This window comes from Arachis stenosperma, chromosome 2 (genome assembly GCF_014773155.1).
Source record: "Arachis stenosperma cultivar V10309 chromosome 2, arast.V10309.gnm1.PFL2, whole genome shotgun sequence".
Taxonomy (NCBI): domain Eukaryota; kingdom Viridiplantae; phylum Streptophyta; class Magnoliopsida; order Fabales; family Fabaceae; genus Arachis; species Arachis stenosperma.
Window position 1 is genome coordinate 103997941 of NC_080378.1, and position 17866 is coordinate 104015806.

Consider the following 17866-nt stretch of genomic DNA (forward strand, 5'->3'; position numbering starts at 1 on the left):
AATGACACCGAATTCTTAAAATCAATACAAAATGATTTTTCTCAAAATCTTTATTTTACTATAAGTTTTATTGAAAGACTTCAAAAACCTGAAAAAACTTATTTTTCACACGGAATTTCTAAAAAATGTTACCATAGAAATGATTCTCCACATCTTTATCATACCTTCAACCCACAATTAAATTCTATAGTAGATATGCTCGAAGAAATATTAGTATGTATAAAATTTTAAAGGGATAAGGAAAAAGAGAATCCTAAAGAAGAAAAACTTCGAAATATAATCAACATAACATATCTAAAAGTAAAACCACCATTAAAATTATGAATATTGAAGAAAAATTAGAAGAAGTTACAATGCTTTTTAAACAATTAAAAATGGCTCAAGAAAATAATATTATGGAACATGGTTTTCAAATAGAAGAAGAGTTAGTTAATTCTGAAAATATAGAAAATGAAGAACACATTCTAGATTATTCAAGTGACGAAGAACCAGCAATTCCAATACAAGTAAAAAATGAAGCTGGAACATCTAAGGATAATCAATCTCAATTTAAATGGGAAACATGTTTTGATAATTATGCTTTTAAAAAAGGGTTTATAAATAAAGATTCAAAATATACAAAAATACCATCAAAATACGTTCCTAAAATCCAGAAAATGGAAGGAGAAAGAATGCTCGATTTAGACTGCAAAAAGAATGAAAAAGAAATTTTCGAAAACTGGTTAAATTCCTTCTTATTAGAAGCCTTTACTAATCCAAAACTTAGTGAATTATCTGGAAGAGACATTTGGAATTACATAGGGTTTCATACTAAAGGAACTATAAGAGATTATATGACATCAATAGAAAACCAAATAATAGAAGAATTAGAAACAAAAACAACAGCTTATGATAAGATATTATATATAATGATGATTCTATATAAAAAAATTTTTGGAAAAAATATTATAGATCATAGACAAGAAGTCTATAATAAAGAATATCAAGAAGCAAAAAACCATTTAGCTAATATTCAGATATATGATTTATGTAATGTGGAATCTTATATATGTGAATATAGAATACATTATTACAAATTAAAAGAAGAAGATAAAAATCATTATCTTAGTATGTACATAACAAAACTTCCATATCCTGCTAATGAATTTATAATGGGAAGATTTATAAGAGAAATAAATAGAGGAACAATTGAAAATAATTTTGGTGGAGCAACCTCTGCAATAAGAGAGGAAATAAAAGAAAAGAAGCAACTCAAAAAAGATTTGCAAATATAATCAGAATTTGCTGTCAGGATAATGAAGAGATACCTCAAAAATATGGTCTTAATAAAAATTTTCAAAGAAAAAGAAAATATCAATTTAGAAAAAGAAAATACTATCCAAACTGGAGAAAAAAGAGATATTTTAGAAAAGAAAATAATAATAAAAACAAAAGACAAAGAAATAACTATTGCCCGAATAAAAGAGAAAATTGTAAATGTTGGTATTGCCAAGAAAAAGGACACTACGCAAATGAATGCCCGAAAAAGAAGGATAAAAAGGATCTTACTAAACAAATAGAAATTGCTAAGTCTTGTTTCATGGAACCATTAGAAGAATTTGATGATAACTTAGACTATATTTTTGAATATGTCTCGAAAACAGACTCAGAGACTGAGTAATAATGCTATATTTATTACTATAAAAATAACAGAAAGGTTTATAAATGCTTTTATAGATTCTGGGGCAACACAATGCTTTGCTAGTTCAAATATAAAACTTGATTGGAAAAAATTAAAGAAACCATTAAGAGTTAGAATAGCTGACAAATCAATACATAAAATTGACCAAAAAGCAGAGATAGTTGAAATTTTTATTCAAAATTATAGGTTCATTGTTCCATCTATATATATGTTAGATTCTGGAATGGATTTTATCATAGGAAATAACTTTTTAAAGCTATATCATCCATTCATTCATGAATTAACATATATAGTTTTAAAAGCTCCACACGATTCTTCAATAAATCAAAAATCAAAACGTATAAAAATACCAACTACTACTATAGATAAGATCTTAAAATTTAAAATATTTTCTATATTAGAAACATGTTATTTAAAGCTATACTTTCAGATAAATATTCCAAAAAATAATCTTGAAATAAAGATAGAAGAACTCTTGGATGAAATTTGTGCTGAAAATCCTTTAGATATTAAAAATACAAATAACGAATTAGTAAGCATTAAATTAAAAGATCCCACAAAAGAGATAAATGTTCCAAATAAAATTCCTTATTCCGCAAGAGATAGAGAAGAGTTCTCATTAGAATGTAAAGATCTTTTGGAAAAAGGAATTATAAGATTAAGTAAAAGTCCTCATGCGGCTCCAGCTTTTTACGTTGAAAACAATAATGAAATTAAAAGGGGAAAACGAAGAATGGTAATAAACTATAAGAAAATAAATGAAGCAACTATTGGTGATGCTCATAAACTTCCAAGAAAAGATTATATTTTAGAAAAAATCAAGGGAGCAACTTGGTTTTCATCTCTTGATGCAAAATCAGGATATTGGCAACTTCGTTTAGACGAAGAAACAAAGAAATTAACTGCTTTTACTTGCCCAACAAAAGAATCAACAAGTGTGTTGCTTTATGAATGGAATGTATTACCATTCGGATTAAAGCAAGCCCCAGGTATTTATCAAAGATTTATGGAAGAAAATCTAAAAGAGTTAAATGAATTTGTTTTAGTATACATTGATGATATACTAATTTTTACAAAACAGGATAAAGAAGATCATCTTCAAAAATTATTAATAGTTTTAGAAAGATGTAAACAGAAAGGATTAGTTCTTAGCAAAAAGAAAGCAAGAATAGCAAAACAAGAAATAGAGTTTCTTTGATTAATTCTATCCACTCAAGGAAAGCTAAAACTTCAACCAAATGTTCTAGAAAAGGTAAATTTATTTTCTAACAGAATAGAAGATAGAAAACAATTACAAAGATTTTTAGGGTGTATAAATTATATTTCAAATCAAGGATTTTTAAAGAATATAACAGAATACACTAAAATCTTATTTCCAAAAATAAGTACTAAAAAAGAATAGAAATGGGATGAAAAAGATAGTATACAAATTCAAAGAATTAAAGAATTATGTGAAAAACTTCCAGAACTTTATATTCCAGAAGAAAATGACTACTTAATAGTAGAAACAGATGCTTCAGACATAACCTGGTCAGGATGTCTAAAAGCTAAGAAAGCTATAAAAAGTTTGGAACAAGAAAAAGAATCACTAGATTCTAAATATCCCCCAAAGGAATTACTTTGCAGGTATATTTCAGGGACTTTTACTCCAACAGAACAGAGATATACCACTTATGAAAAGGAAACTCTAGCAGCAATTAAATCTCTTAAGAAATAGAAAATTGATTTACTACCCAGAAAATTTACATTAAGGACAGATTCAAGTTACCTAACAGGTTTCATACGATATAACTTAAAAGTTGATTATAATCATGGACGATTGGTAAGATGGCAATTATTTTTGTTACAATATCCAATAAAAATTGAATATATTAAGGGTGACAAAAATGTTATTACAGATACATTAACAAGAGAATGGAGTTCATCTACAACGCATTAGATCAAGAAATCCAGAAATACGAACAAGAACTCGAAAAATGCAAGCATTGTCAGCAAATAAGGACACAGATCCAATCCCTCAAGAAGGCCATCGAAGCAATGAAATCAACACAACAACCAAAATCATCAGAGTTCAGCCAGCTAAGCGTGGTGGACAAATCACGTGAAGAAAAAATTCCAGAAAATAAAACAATTGCTGAAATTATCAAAAAATCCACCCAAGATAAAAAATATTATGTAATTTATAATGGCCCCATGAAAGGAGTATATGATACTTGGGAAAAAGCAGCACCATTTACACATCAATCAAGGATAATTCATAAAGGAGGGTTTTTAACACTGGAAGAAGCAAAGGAATCTTTCAGGGAATATGAAGCTCTTCATCCAGAGCAAACCCTAAAAAGAGCAGATAAAGCTCCAATTCAAACCCAGAGAACAGGAATAATAAGAAACATTCCTACAAGGGCTGAAATCAAGGAAAAGAAAAGGGTCTGTAGATCAAATCTCAGAGAAACCCTTAACATAGTCCTGAATCGGACTGAAGAAAAAAGGACAATCTTGGGATATTATCCTATTGCCAAAGAACAGCTAACAAAGCTGGTTATATTTCCAGATGCTTCCCCATCAGACACCTATCAGTTTTTCCAGTATGGATTAATTGATATAATTGTAATTTTTAATGATTTGAAAATTATTAGTGAGTTTCCTGCAGGATTCATTGATGTAGTAAAGAGATTTAAAAATATGATTGACAACGTAAATCCAAGGGATATATGTAACACCCTACCACACTAAGCTTTACGCTTAAGTCGTAAAATGAAGGTGGTGAGGTATTACGACCTCTAAAATAAAATGAGTACATATAATAGCAGAAGAATTATAATATGCTAGGAGCCTTGAAGAAAAGGGGAAAATAAAAATCGCACAATAAAGGCGCTACGCTCAAGGAACGAGTTAGCTTACGTACTAAGAAAACCATAACTATTAAACACAAGATAACAGAAGTGGGAATAGAGTGCCAAAGATACATAATATCAAGCTCCTAACTCAGCCCGCGAAGTCAAGACTGGCCGGAGAATATTTACACATATATACATACATATCCAAAACCCAAAAGTACATATACAATCCTGCCTCTCCATAAACATCTAAGAGGATCAAAAAGAATAAGTCATGCGGAGAGAAAGCTAAGTACATATATATACATCATAGCATAACAAAATATCCCAGTAACCACTCCGCCTCAAGAGTCCAGACGCCTAACGAGATGCCTCTCGCCCTGCATCTGAAAAACAACAACATAGTATGGAATGAGAACCGGAGGTTCTCAGTATGGAAAAGGTGCCACACACATAATATATAAGGTCCTGGGAATGCCAGAGGCAATCCTAGAATACCGACACTCAGATTGTAGAGCTTAAAGTATTAAACAGAAGCCATAAAAGGTGGTTTACTAAGGATATTTAAACCTAACTTAACTTAACCTTAAATCTAAATCCCATTCTGCCATTCCTCCATACCTCCGACTCCATCATGCATTTTCACAGACAACTAAACAGACAAAGGCAAGCACAAGAAGGTTACAAGTACTACAGATAACAAATATACATTTAACATGGCAAGTACATTTAGGCACACCCAGTTAATACACAAGCAAGTAATTCAAGTAATATGCATATGATGCATGCCTGTCCTATGGCTGATGAGGCTCATCTGTCGGTTATCCAGCCAACCCGACAAGTCTGAATTGTACTTAGACTGTCCCCCGACGTGCATCCCCAAGAGTCTATGCATAGTTTTTTCTCAAATAATCAATAATACTCAATGGGGGTAACATTCCCGGGAATTTATATAGTGCCCGGTCACACACTTACGTCGTAGGGTCAACAGAGTATCGAGTTTTCAACCTGGTACACGTGGTGGCAAGCCACGGCACTTAATCCAGGGAATCTCGTATCTCAGATTATTCAAATTCATAAGCCATAAAAATAATTCAATTATAATTCATCAACTTCAACATCATTCTCAATCGCATTTCATTCATCATCATACATCAATCATATTCAATCCTTATCCTTCATTATCACACCTCCCATTCCGTCCATCAATAGTTCCAATTCAAAACATAACTCATTCTTTTCTAAATGAATCAAACTTAAAACAAGCTCATTTTCTTAATAACTCTAAATCAAACCATATAACCTTTGAATCTAAATCTTTTTAAATAATCATATAAACAAAATCTCTAATTTTTATAAAATTTCGACAGCATCTCCTCTAAAACTCGGACTTTGCCACCCTTTTCGGGTCCAAACCTGCTTTCTTTTCAATTCAACATACCCTTCCTCATTATCATAACAATCTCCACAAAAATCTACCTCAGATCAACAATTAAACTCATACAATATTCAAATCCAACAACCAAAATTCAACTAAGAGTCATAGTTCACAAATCCTAGGCTTTTAACACACAATACCTCAAATCAATAATTCACCGAATCATTAATTAATCAACAAGCACCAAACCAACCATGTTCATCAACAATAACATTCAACTATAATTCTCTCCAAATTAACATAACAACATTCAACATCCAAAATTAATAACCAATTATATTCATCGACAAATTACTAAACATTAAACATACACCTGCATTCCAACTTATCCTATGGTCATCTAGCCTAAGTTTTCACAGAACATTATATATTAAATGCAAGAAACCTAAATCATACCTTGGCCAATTTTCACGTAACGACCAAAGCTATTTATTCAAAACCAAGACAGCCCCTCAAAACTCAACTAATCTGCTTCCTCCAAGTTCCCGTATTCACAATTTCAAGCTCCAATTATTTATTCACAACCTAATACACATTCATAACACATATATATCCAATTTAATACTCAAAGCTTAAATTCAATGAAATTAAAATAGAATTATCATATCCTCACCTTACCCAAGCTTCACATAAGCAAGAGTGAACATTTTTCTCAAGCTAATTGGATCCTAAAACATCAAAAATTAAAGAAATTCAATACCTCCACTCAAATTTCCAAAAATTGGGGAAGAAGAGGCTGAGAATTAAAAAACAAGTTACCTATGAAATTGTTCCGGTAGAAACGTAGAGCTCGATGCGGTGGTCGCGTGGCCACAAACGGTGCGGCGATCGGAGCTCGGACGGAGGAGATACGGCGTTCGGAGTTCACCGTAAGGGTTACGGGATTCCTTTCTCTCCTTTCCCCTGCAACTTCAACGTTGCTGAAATGGGGAAGATGAGGACGTGGGTCCTTTTTAAAAGCTGGTCCGGTTGGGCCCACGGTCCGGTTTGGGCCCGGTTTAACCGGTTCGGTCCGTTCGGTCCAATTTTGGACCGTTTTCTTTAAAATTGGTGTCAAAATTCTCGTTTCGATGAGCTCTATCCTAATTTGATATAATATTCGCATTTCTAATCCTTCTTATTAAAAATTAATTTATTGACTAATTATCTACTAATTAATCGGGGTTTACATTCTACCCACCTAATAAAGAATTTTGCCCTCAAAATTCAAATCTAGTTACCTGAAAAGAGATGTGGATAGTCCTTTCGCATATCTGATTCGAGTTTCCAGGTATGTTTCTCGATACCAGCTCGACTCCAAACTACTTTTACCAATGATACTTTCCTTCCTCGTAATCGTTTAACACTGGTGTCATCAATCCTCACCGGAATTACTGGGAGTGTTAGATCTTCTCTCACTTGGATTGGTTCTGGTTCTAGAACATGACTTGCATCAGGAGTGTACTTCCTAAGCTGAGACACATGAAACACATCGTGCAAATTCGAAAGATATGGCGGTAAGGCAATTCTATAAGCCATTGGCCCAATCCTCTTCAAAATCTCAAACGGTCCAATATAACGGGATTTAGTTTCTTAGTCTTAATAGCTCTTTCCACTCCAGTGGTTGGTGTAACTTTCAAAAAGACATGTTCTCCTTCTTCAAATTCCAAAGGCTTTCGCCTCTGATCAGCATAGCTCTTCTGACGGCTTTGGGCTATAAGCATTCAATTACGAATTTTCTTTATCTGCTCAGTCATTTCAGCTATCATCTCAGGCCCTAACAAACTCCTTTCTCCAGTTTCAAACCAACACAATGGAGATTGACATTTTCTACCATACAGAGCCTCATATGGAGCCATTCCAATGCTCGCATGATAGCTATTATTATAAGTAAATTCTATTAATGGCATATACCAATCCCAGCTCGCTGGCTGGTCCAAAACACAAGCCCTTAGCATATCCTCCAAGATCTGAATAATTCTCTCTGACTGACCATCTGTCTGAGGGTGATACGCAGTACTCAAACTTAGCTGAGTCCCAAATGCACGCTGAAAAGCTCTCCAGAATCTTGATGTAAAACAAGGATCCCTATCAGATATAATAGTAGAAGGCACGCCATGTAACCTGACAATCTCTTTAATATACATTCGAGCTAATTCTTCCATTGTACAACTTATTCGAATAGGAAGAAAGTGAGCTGATTTTGTCAGTCGATCCACAACCACCCAAATAGCATCACAACCAGATCGGATTCTAGACAAACATATCACAAAATTCATTGCGATACTCTCCCATTTCCATTGTGGAATCTCCAAAGGCTGAAGGGTTCCTGATGGCCTCTGATGCTCAATCTTAACCTTCTGACACGTTAAACATTTAGATACATGTAATGCCACATCATTCTTCATCCCTGGCCACCAGAACATCGCTTTCAGATCCTGATACATTTTAGTACTCCCTGGATGAATTGAGAAACCACTCTTATGAGCTTCCTTCAAGATACTTTGTCGCAGGTCTCCAACATTAGGCACAATAATCCGATTCTTGAATCTCCATAAACCATCCTGACCTTCTGACACTCTCTACTGTTTTCCCTGTTCAACTGCTGGTAATACCTTACGTAACGCTTCACTATCTCGATGAGCCTTCATAAGTTCTAATTTAAAATCACTTGAAATCTGCAACTGACTTAAACACAGGATTCCATATTCTTCTCTAATTCCCAAATTCAAACCTTGAAATGCCCTTAATAATTCTTCCTCCCGTAGCATCATCCAAGCTGCATATAAAGACTTCCGACTCAAAGCGTCCGCCACAACGTTTGCTTTTCCTAGATGATAATTCAATTCAAAATCATAATCTTTCAAAAGCTCCATCCACCTCCTCTGATGCATATTCAACTCTTTCTGCTCAAAAAGATACTTCAAACTCTTATGATCTGAGAAAATATGAAACCTAATGCCATAGAGATAGTGCCTCCAAATTTTTAAAGCAAACACAACAGCAGCAAGTTCTAAATCATGTGTCGGATAGTTCATTTCATGCGGCCTTAATTGCCGTGAGGCGTATGCTACAACATTCTGGTGCTGCATCAGAATGCACCCCAAACCTTTCAGAGATGCATCACAATACACTTCAAACGGTTCACTTGGTTTAGGTAATACCAATACAGGTGCAGTAGTCAACCTGTGCTTCAATGCTTGGAAACTCTCTTCACATTCTGGAGTCCAGATAAAAGGCGTATCCTTCCTAGTCAATTTAGTTAAAGGTAAGGCAAGCAGTGAAAATCCTTTAATGAATCTACGATAATATCCCGCCAAACCTAGGAAACTTCTGATCTCTGTCACTGAAGTTGGTCACTCCCAATTCATCACTGCTTCCACCTTAGCAGGATCCACAGCTATTCCATGCTTACTCACCACGTGGCCGAGAAACTTCACTTCACTCTTCCAGAACTCGCATTTAGATAACTTAGCATATAACTTCCTATCTCTCAGAATTTGCAGCACAGTTTGCAAGTGATCAGCATGCTCCTCTTCAGTCTTAGAATAAACAAGAATATCATCAATGAAGACAATAACAAACTTGTCCAAATATGGTCGGAAAATCCTGTTCATATAATCCATAAATACTGCGGGGGCATTAGTTAACCCGAAAGACATTACTGTATACTCATAATGACCATAACGGGTTCTGAAAGCAGTTTTCGGAATATCCTCATCTCTAACCCTTATCTGATGATATCCGGATCGCAGATCAATCTTAGAAAACACACAGACTCCCTATAACTGATCCATTAGATCATCGATTCTAGGTAACGGATATTTATTCTTCACAGTGATTTTATTCAATTTCCGATAGTCGACACACAACCGCATACTCACATCCTTCTTCTTTACTAGTAACACTAGTGCTCCCCACGGAGAAACACTTGGTCGGATGAAATGCTTACCTAACAGATCTTCCAGCTGAGCCTTCAGTTCAGCCATTTCTAAAGGTGACATCCTATAACATAATATTCCCGTAGTTAATAACATAATACCCTAACATTCAGTTCCAGAATAGTTTACTATCATAGAATTCAAATAGTAACTATTCACCACAACCGGTGCTTCTGACCCTTCCGGCATAAACTGTACTGACTTTTCAGAGCAATTAAGTAAAACATGGTTCTTAAATAACCAACCTCCTAGTTATCTCAGTGCCTCCCAGCTACAGGATATGTCGGGTTCCCTACCACCAATAATGAGCTTCACCTTGCAACTGATAAGTTCCTAATTCAACTCACTGCTCTTCAGGAACTTGTTGGGCCTGCAATGCCCATTCTATAGCCTGAATTCAATTATCTGCATTAGTGGGATTTGAGGTTTCCCTAAAAGTCGGAGTGTGAACTTTCAGAAATGTAGCAAGTGTCATAGGACCGTCCTCATCATTATTGTTCCCATGATTACTCTAATTTATCTGGTTACCCAACACCTCAGCTGTTGCCTGCATAGCTGCAGCCAAATTTCCCAGAGCAGCCATAAATCCTACTAGATCATTCCCTGCCAAACAAGGAGTAACGGTGCCTATCCTACCTCTACCTCACCCGCAACCGCGTCCGCGAGTCAACATCTGGTCCTTATACACACTAAACAAGTGATATCAAGTTGATCAGTCTCAATATCGCAGGTCTAATGCTTTAAGTTCCAAATGCATGCTCACAAACGTTTATGCTATATATATCAATCAGATATCCTAATAGCACATAAACACATATACAGAGAATGCACAGAAGTACAATCAGTCCGTCTTTCAGGCTCTATAGGAACGAACTGCTCTGATACCATAATGTAACACCCTACCACACTAAGCTTTACGCTTAAGTCGTAAAATGAAGGTGGTGAGGTATTACGACCTCTAAAATAAAATGAGTACATATAATAGCAGAAGAATTATAATATGCTAGGAGCCTTGAAGAAAAGGGGAAAATAAAAATCGCACAATAAAGGCGCTACGCTCAAGGAACGAGTTAGCTTACGTACTAAGAAAACCATAACTATTAAACACAAGATAACAGAAGTGGGAATAGAGTGCCAAAGATACATAATATCAAGCTCCTAACTCAGCCCGCGAAGTCAAGACTGGCCGGAGAATATTTACACATATATACATACATATCCAAAACCCAAAAGTACATATATACAATCCTGCCTCTCCATAAACATCTAAGAGGATCAAAAAGAATAAGTCATGCGGAGAGAAAGCTAAGTACATATATATACATCATAGCATAACAAAATATCCCAGTAACCACTCCGCCTCAAGAGTCCAGACGCCTAACGAGATGCCTCTCGCCCTGCATCTGAAAAACAACAACATAGTATGGAATGAGAACCGGAGGTTCTCAGTATGGAAAAGGTGCCACACACATAATATATAAGGTCCTGGGAATGCCAGAGGCAATCCTAGAATACCGACACTCAGATTGTAGAGCTTAAAGTATTAAACAGAAGCCATAAAAGGTGGTTTACTAAGGATATTTAAACCTAACTTAACTTAACCTTAAATCTAAATCCCATTCTGCCATTCCTCCATACCTCCGACTCCATCATGCATTTTCACAGACAACTAAACAGACAAAGGCAAGCACAAGAAGGTTACAAGTACTACAGATAACAAATATACATTTAACATGGCAAGTACATTTAGGCACACCCAGTTAATACACAAGCAAGTAATTCAAGTAATATGCATATGATGCATGCCTGTCCTATGGCTGATGAGGCTCATCTGTCGGTTATCCAGCCAACCCGACAAGTCTGAATTGTACTTAGACTGTCCCCCGACGTGCATCCCCAAGAGTCTATGCCTAGTTTTTTCTCAAATAATCAATAATACTCAATGGGGGTAACATTCCCGGGAATTTATATAGTGTCCGGTCACACACTTACGTCGTAGGGTCAACAGAGTATCGAGTTTTCAACCTGGTACACGTGGTGGCAAGCCACGGCACTTAATCCAGGGAATCTCGTATCTCAGATTATTCAAATTCATAAGCCATAAAAATAATTCAATTATAATTCATCAACTTCAACATCATTCTCAATCGCATTTCATTCATCATCATACATCAATCATATTCAATCCTTATCCTTCATTATCACACCTCCCATTCCGTCCATCAATAGTTCCAATTCAAAACATAACTCATTCTTTTCTAAATGAATCAAACTTAAAACAAGCTCATTTTCTTAATAACTCTAAATCAAACCATATAACCTTTGAATCTAAATCTTTTTAAATAATCATATAAACAAAATCTCTAATTTTTATAAAATTTCGACAGCATCTCCTCTAAAACTCGGACTTTGCCACCCTTTTCGGGTCCAAACCTGCTTTCTTTTCAATTCAACATACCCTTCCTCATTATCATAACAATCTCCACAAAAAATCTACCTCAGATCAACAATTAAACTCATACAATATTCAAATCCAACAACCAAAATTCAACTAAGAGTCATAGTTCACAAATCCTAGGCTTTTAACACACAATACCTCAAATCAATAATTCACCGAATCATTAATTAATCAACAAGCACCAAACCAACCATGTTCATCAACAATAACATTCAACTATAATTCTCTCCAAATTAACATAACAACATTCAACATCCAAAATTAATAACCAATTATATTCATCGACAAATTACTAAACATTAAACATACACCTGCATTCCAACTTATCCTATGGTCATCTAGCCTAAGTTTTCACAGAACATTATATATTAAATGCAAGAAACCTAAACCATACCTTGGCCAATTTTCACGTAACGACCAAAGCTATTTATTCAAAACCAAGACAGCCCCTCAAAACTCAACTAATCCGCTTCCTCCAAGTTCCCGTATTCACAATTTCAAGCTCCAATTATTTATTCACAACCTAATACACATTCTTCATAACACATATATATCCAATTTAATACTCAAAGCTTAAATTCAATGAAATTAAAATAGAATTATCATATCCTCACCTTACCCAAGCTTCACATAAGCAAGAGTGAACATTTTTCTCAAGCTAATTGGATCCTAAAACATCAAAAATTAAAGAAATTCAATACCTCCACTCAAATTCCCAAAAATTGGGGAAGAAGAGGCTGAGAATTAAAAAACAAGTTACCTATGAAATTGTTCCGGTAGAAACGTAGAGCTCGATGCGGTGGTCGCGTGGCCACAAACGGTGCGGCGATCGGAGCTCGGACGGAGGAGATACGGCGTTCGGAGTTCACCGTAAGGGTTACGGGATTCCTTTCTCTCCTTTCCCCTGCAACTTCAACGTTGCTGAAATGGGGAAGATGAGGACGTGGGTCCTTTTTAAAAGCTGGTCCGGTTGGGCCCACGGTCCGGTTTGGGCCCGGTTTAACCGGTTCGGTCCGTTCGGTCCAATTTTGGACCGTTTTCTTTAAAATTGGTGTCAAAATTCTCGTTTCGATGAGCTCTATCCTAATTTGATATAATATTCGCATTTCTAATCCTTCTTATTAAAAATTAATTTATTGACTAATTATCTACTAATTAATCGGGGTTTACAATATATCCCTAAAATTTACGAATAGTCAACCTATTTTTAATGAAGAAGAAGAATGCTTGGTTCCAGCACATCAAGTAATCTTCATGTCCGTCTTCCCAGGAAATTTTCAACCAATTGATCAAGTTCAAGATTTAACAATCTACAGTCATGAAGGAAGACTAGCCAGCACACTAGCAAGGGTCTTCGAAAGAACTCAAAAGATAACAAGGGAATCTCACACAAGAATCAATTATAAAGGCAGAAATACTTTGCTTGTGTCCAGTAAAAGGAATGAAATTGAAGAAAGAGAGATGAGACTCTTAGTGGAATTTGAATCAGCATTCTACAACTTATCTGGACTCTTAGAAAAGCTCCCCGAAGGGATAAAGAGGAATCTCTGCTATTTGATAAAAGACAGAGAAGACCACAAGTGCCAGCTATGTGTCTCAAAGTTATCTGAAGAAAGCAATAATGAAACGGAATCAACCCACATGATAAAGGAAGAAGACAACGCATCCGAAGGTCACATAATGAAAGAGGAGGACAGCACATCTGAAGCATCTCTCAACATTATTGCATAGTGACGTAAGCGCTTAGGTCATAGAGCACCAACAATGTAGCTGGTGCAAGATAATAAACAATGACGTAAGCAATGACGTCATAAGAAGGGTAAGGATGGGAATTGTCCATCAGACCCAACCATTATAAATAGGTTGCTTAGGCAATTGTAGAAGGGATCAGACAATAGAAAGCAGGAGGCTAAGAGTACTCATATGCTAGGAGAGCAAGGAGGAAGCTGCCAAGGCGATTCTATAGTCTGAAGTAGAATTCCCTTAGGAAAAACCAATTCTAAACTCCCCTCTGGAGTTAGTATCTACAATCTCCTCTCTGGAGACAAAAACATCTTATGTAAAATATTCTAAATAAAGGAAGTTTTTCTCCAGAAAGGTACGCCTTTATCCTAATCTCTTAGTTATGAATTATTTAAAAAGTTTAGAATTAACGGAAGAATCTGTTTATTATAGATTATCTGCCTTATTAGATAATGAAAAACAGGCTGTTCTAAAAACAGAATTAAATCTCAAATCAAATGAAAATTTTAATAAACAAAATCTTTTAAAAGAAGTTTTTAATAGAAAAAATATAATATACTATGGAAAAATTCAACTTGAAGCCCCTATAAAGATAAAATCCGCCAATGGAGAACTTGAAATAGCTTTGATAAATGATGAAGAATTGAGTAAATAGATTGAGAAAATTAAGGATCAACAAAAAAGATCTAAAATTGGATGGATTCATATTAGTACTATAAAGTCTTAATCAAATCTACATATATGAAAGGAATTAATTCACCGATAAGCTTAGCAATCTGTGACAAAAGAATTACTGATGACCCAATAGATCAAATAATTGAAATTGTTCATGGAAACTTGGCAAATGTAAATGTTAAATTCAATGCCCATCTTGGATATGCTATACCTTTATCAACTGAAAATCTTGGAAGATCTATAAGTTTGGCTTATAAATTTCACAGAAAAAATCTAATGGAACAAGACGATGAACCATTTTCAATTACATATGCAATAAATTATGCTTTAACAAATAGCCATCATAGTATAATATTTAAAAATAGAGAAAGAATTTATGTCGATGAATTATTTCAGAAAATTGTAAAGACAGAAATACCAAAATATAAAGCCATTGAAAACCCAGTTCTTTTACTAAAAGAACCATCAGGAAAATTAGTTTCATCGAATTTTCAAATAAGAGAATCCAAAATTAATAGCCCGTTAAGTTTATCTAAGTTAAAGATCAAAGAAGAAAATTCTGAAATAAAAGAATTAACAAAAAAGGTCGAAAAATTAAATGAAACCCTAAACACTAAGTTATGACAATAAATAAAGAAAAAATATATGTAACTTATCAAGACAAGAAACAAGAGCTCTTTGAAAGAGAAAATCGGTTGAATTATTTACAGTTTTCTGAAATAAATCAAAGAGCATTTAAAGCTCTAAAAATAATCTATGACAAATTGAAAGGAGAAGTTGAAGAGTTAGAAAAATTAATAGAATCTCTAGAAAATAGTGATGAATCGATGATAGAATTTGCAGAAATTCTAAGATAAATAATGAAGTATACAAAGATTGAAAGACCAGAAAACAAAATAAAAAGAAAAAGGGCGAAAAAATTAAAAAGTAAAATAAAGGGGTATAAAAGGGAATTAAATAATCTTCTGTTCAAAATTAATGACCTTATAATAAAAAGGATAGAAATAAGAATAAATATAAACAAGTTGGAACTAAACTTAAAAAATTTATAAATGCCTGGAAAACCATATTATGACTTAAAAGAATTAAAGCTGTTGAAAGAAAAAATGGAGAATGAAGTTGAAAAATTAAAAAGATATTTAGAAACAACAGAAAGTGTAGAAATAAAAGAGGTTTTTGAAGATTTGAAAATTATATTAAAGAAAAAGACAAACAGATAAAAGATTTTATATACAATAATCCATGCAAAAAAGAATATTATAAATTAAAACAAGATTAAAAAAACTATAAAAATGAAATCAGAATTAGTAATAGTAGAAATTGTCAATACTTTTTATGAAATTGTAAACTATAAAGTACCACCAACCAAATCTATACAAATTATAAACTTATTCGAAGCAAAATATGAAGAGTTAATAGAAATTTTGAAAATAGAAATTTTGAAAAAGAAATTACATTTAAAAAATTGGTATCAGAGCCAAGTTAACAATTAAGGGTAACACTTTTTCTTTAAGCAACACTTTTAGTGATACACTTTTAAATCAATAAACAACCAAATAAAAACAAAAATCTGTAAATCTGTACCAAAACACATCTGTACACTAGATGGACCCTTAAATTAAAATACGATATGTAGATTATATTTTTTATATCAGTAATTAAATTTTTTTAATATATATCATATCAATATTTTTATTACCACTCTTATATTTTAATAAAAATAAAAAATATTTAATTTTACAAAAAATTTTAAATATCTTTTTTTATATTAGAAAAAATTATCTTAATCTTTTTAGATTAGTCATAATTCAATTAATTTTAGTTTTATATTTTTAAATTTAAAACAACTTAAAAATCAAAACAAAAACATATATGAAAAATAAAAAAATAAAAAAAATTTTTGATATTGTCTAAGTAAGGAAGAAGAAAAAGAAAGTGCCTTTATCTCCTCTATGTTCTTCTTTTTCTAAAACTCTCTTCGTCTTGACTCCATTCTACTCTTCTTTCTTTTAAACTCTATTCGTCTTATCTCTAGTCACGAAGAAGAAGACAAATAAAAGTTCTGTTCAAATCGTCTCCCCTCTGCGCTTATTTGTTACTGTCAAAGAAGAAGAACCCAGTTCCTCCACGACCTCCCTGTTGATTTTCTATTCCTCCACGACCTCCCCTTGTACACGCTCAACAACTCGTTGGAGGAGTTCTTACTGGTTGCCGAAGCCTCCACCGGCCAGAACCTCAGTTTCCTCTGCTTCAACGAAGATGACGCCCAAGCTAGCCCTGCTCCGCTAGCTAGGTTTCTACGGTCAACCCTCACCTGCGTAACGGCTTCAAAGTTGTTTCTGTTGCATTCAACAAGGTTTCCTAAATTGCTCCTCTCTTGTTTTCTCTCTCTCTTTTTCGACTAATTGAGTAATGATATGTAGTCAAAACATTATAGACAATAAATAAAAATACATGATTAATAATATTTTACCTTCTTATGGCCATTCACTTTGCTTTTGTTGATGGAAAGTACAATGAGAGCACCATCACCATCTTGGGGAGGAACCCTATTTTCAATAAGGCTAGAGAGTTGCCTAGGATTGGTAGAAGTGGACTTTTTGAGTGTGTGTGGTTAGAAAAATTATAAATAATTTTTAAAAATTTTAAGATGGGAATATTATATTTTCATATTTGGTTCAAAGTTTGAAAAGCTATTTCTAAGCAAATTTGATTCCAATAATTCAGAATACCATCATTTCAATTCCCACCTTCTCCTTAGGTATCTTTGATTCTCATGAAAATGAAATCTTTATAATAAAGTAATACTTGAACCACACACACTTTCAAGGTTTGTTAGGGGCTATGCTAAGCTAAAGACTTGGATAGAATTCATTTTTGTAATTTTAGATAGAATGATAAAAAAATTTATTTTAGTTAGAGGTCACAACTAACGATACTAATTGTCTTTTAATCATAGTTAAATTATTTATTATATTGAGTTAGATTTTAATGAGTTAATTTTTTAAATTCTAATAGCTATAAATAGTAGATATAACAATAGGTACTATGAAATTCTGTTTTTAATTTTTAAGTTTGTTTATTCATACGAAAAATTCTTTTTCTCTTAGTCTT

At 33.6% G+C, this 17866-nt stretch overlaps 2 long non-coding RNA genes across 2 annotated transcripts; both read right to left on the minus strand.

Annotated features, from left to right (window-relative positions):
- Nucleotides 1-4739: 4739 nt before the first annotated feature.
- On the minus strand, nt 4740-6873 carry LOC130963699 (uncharacterized). Its single transcript, XR_009079827.1, has 4 exons — nt 6716-6873; nt 6570-6624; nt 6353-6481; nt 4740-4904 (listed from the first exon to the last, which is right to left on the minus strand). It is a non-coding gene; the product is annotated as an uncharacterized LOC130963699 (long non-coding RNA).
- A 4189-nt stretch (nt 6874-11062) lies between these two features.
- On the minus strand, nt 11063-13246 carry LOC130957602 (uncharacterized). Its single transcript, XR_009077256.1, has 4 exons — nt 13095-13246; nt 12949-13003; nt 12729-12869; nt 11063-11279 (listed from the first exon to the last, which is right to left on the minus strand). It is a non-coding gene; the product is annotated as an uncharacterized LOC130957602 (long non-coding RNA).
- Nucleotides 13247-17866: the final 4620 nt, after the last annotated feature.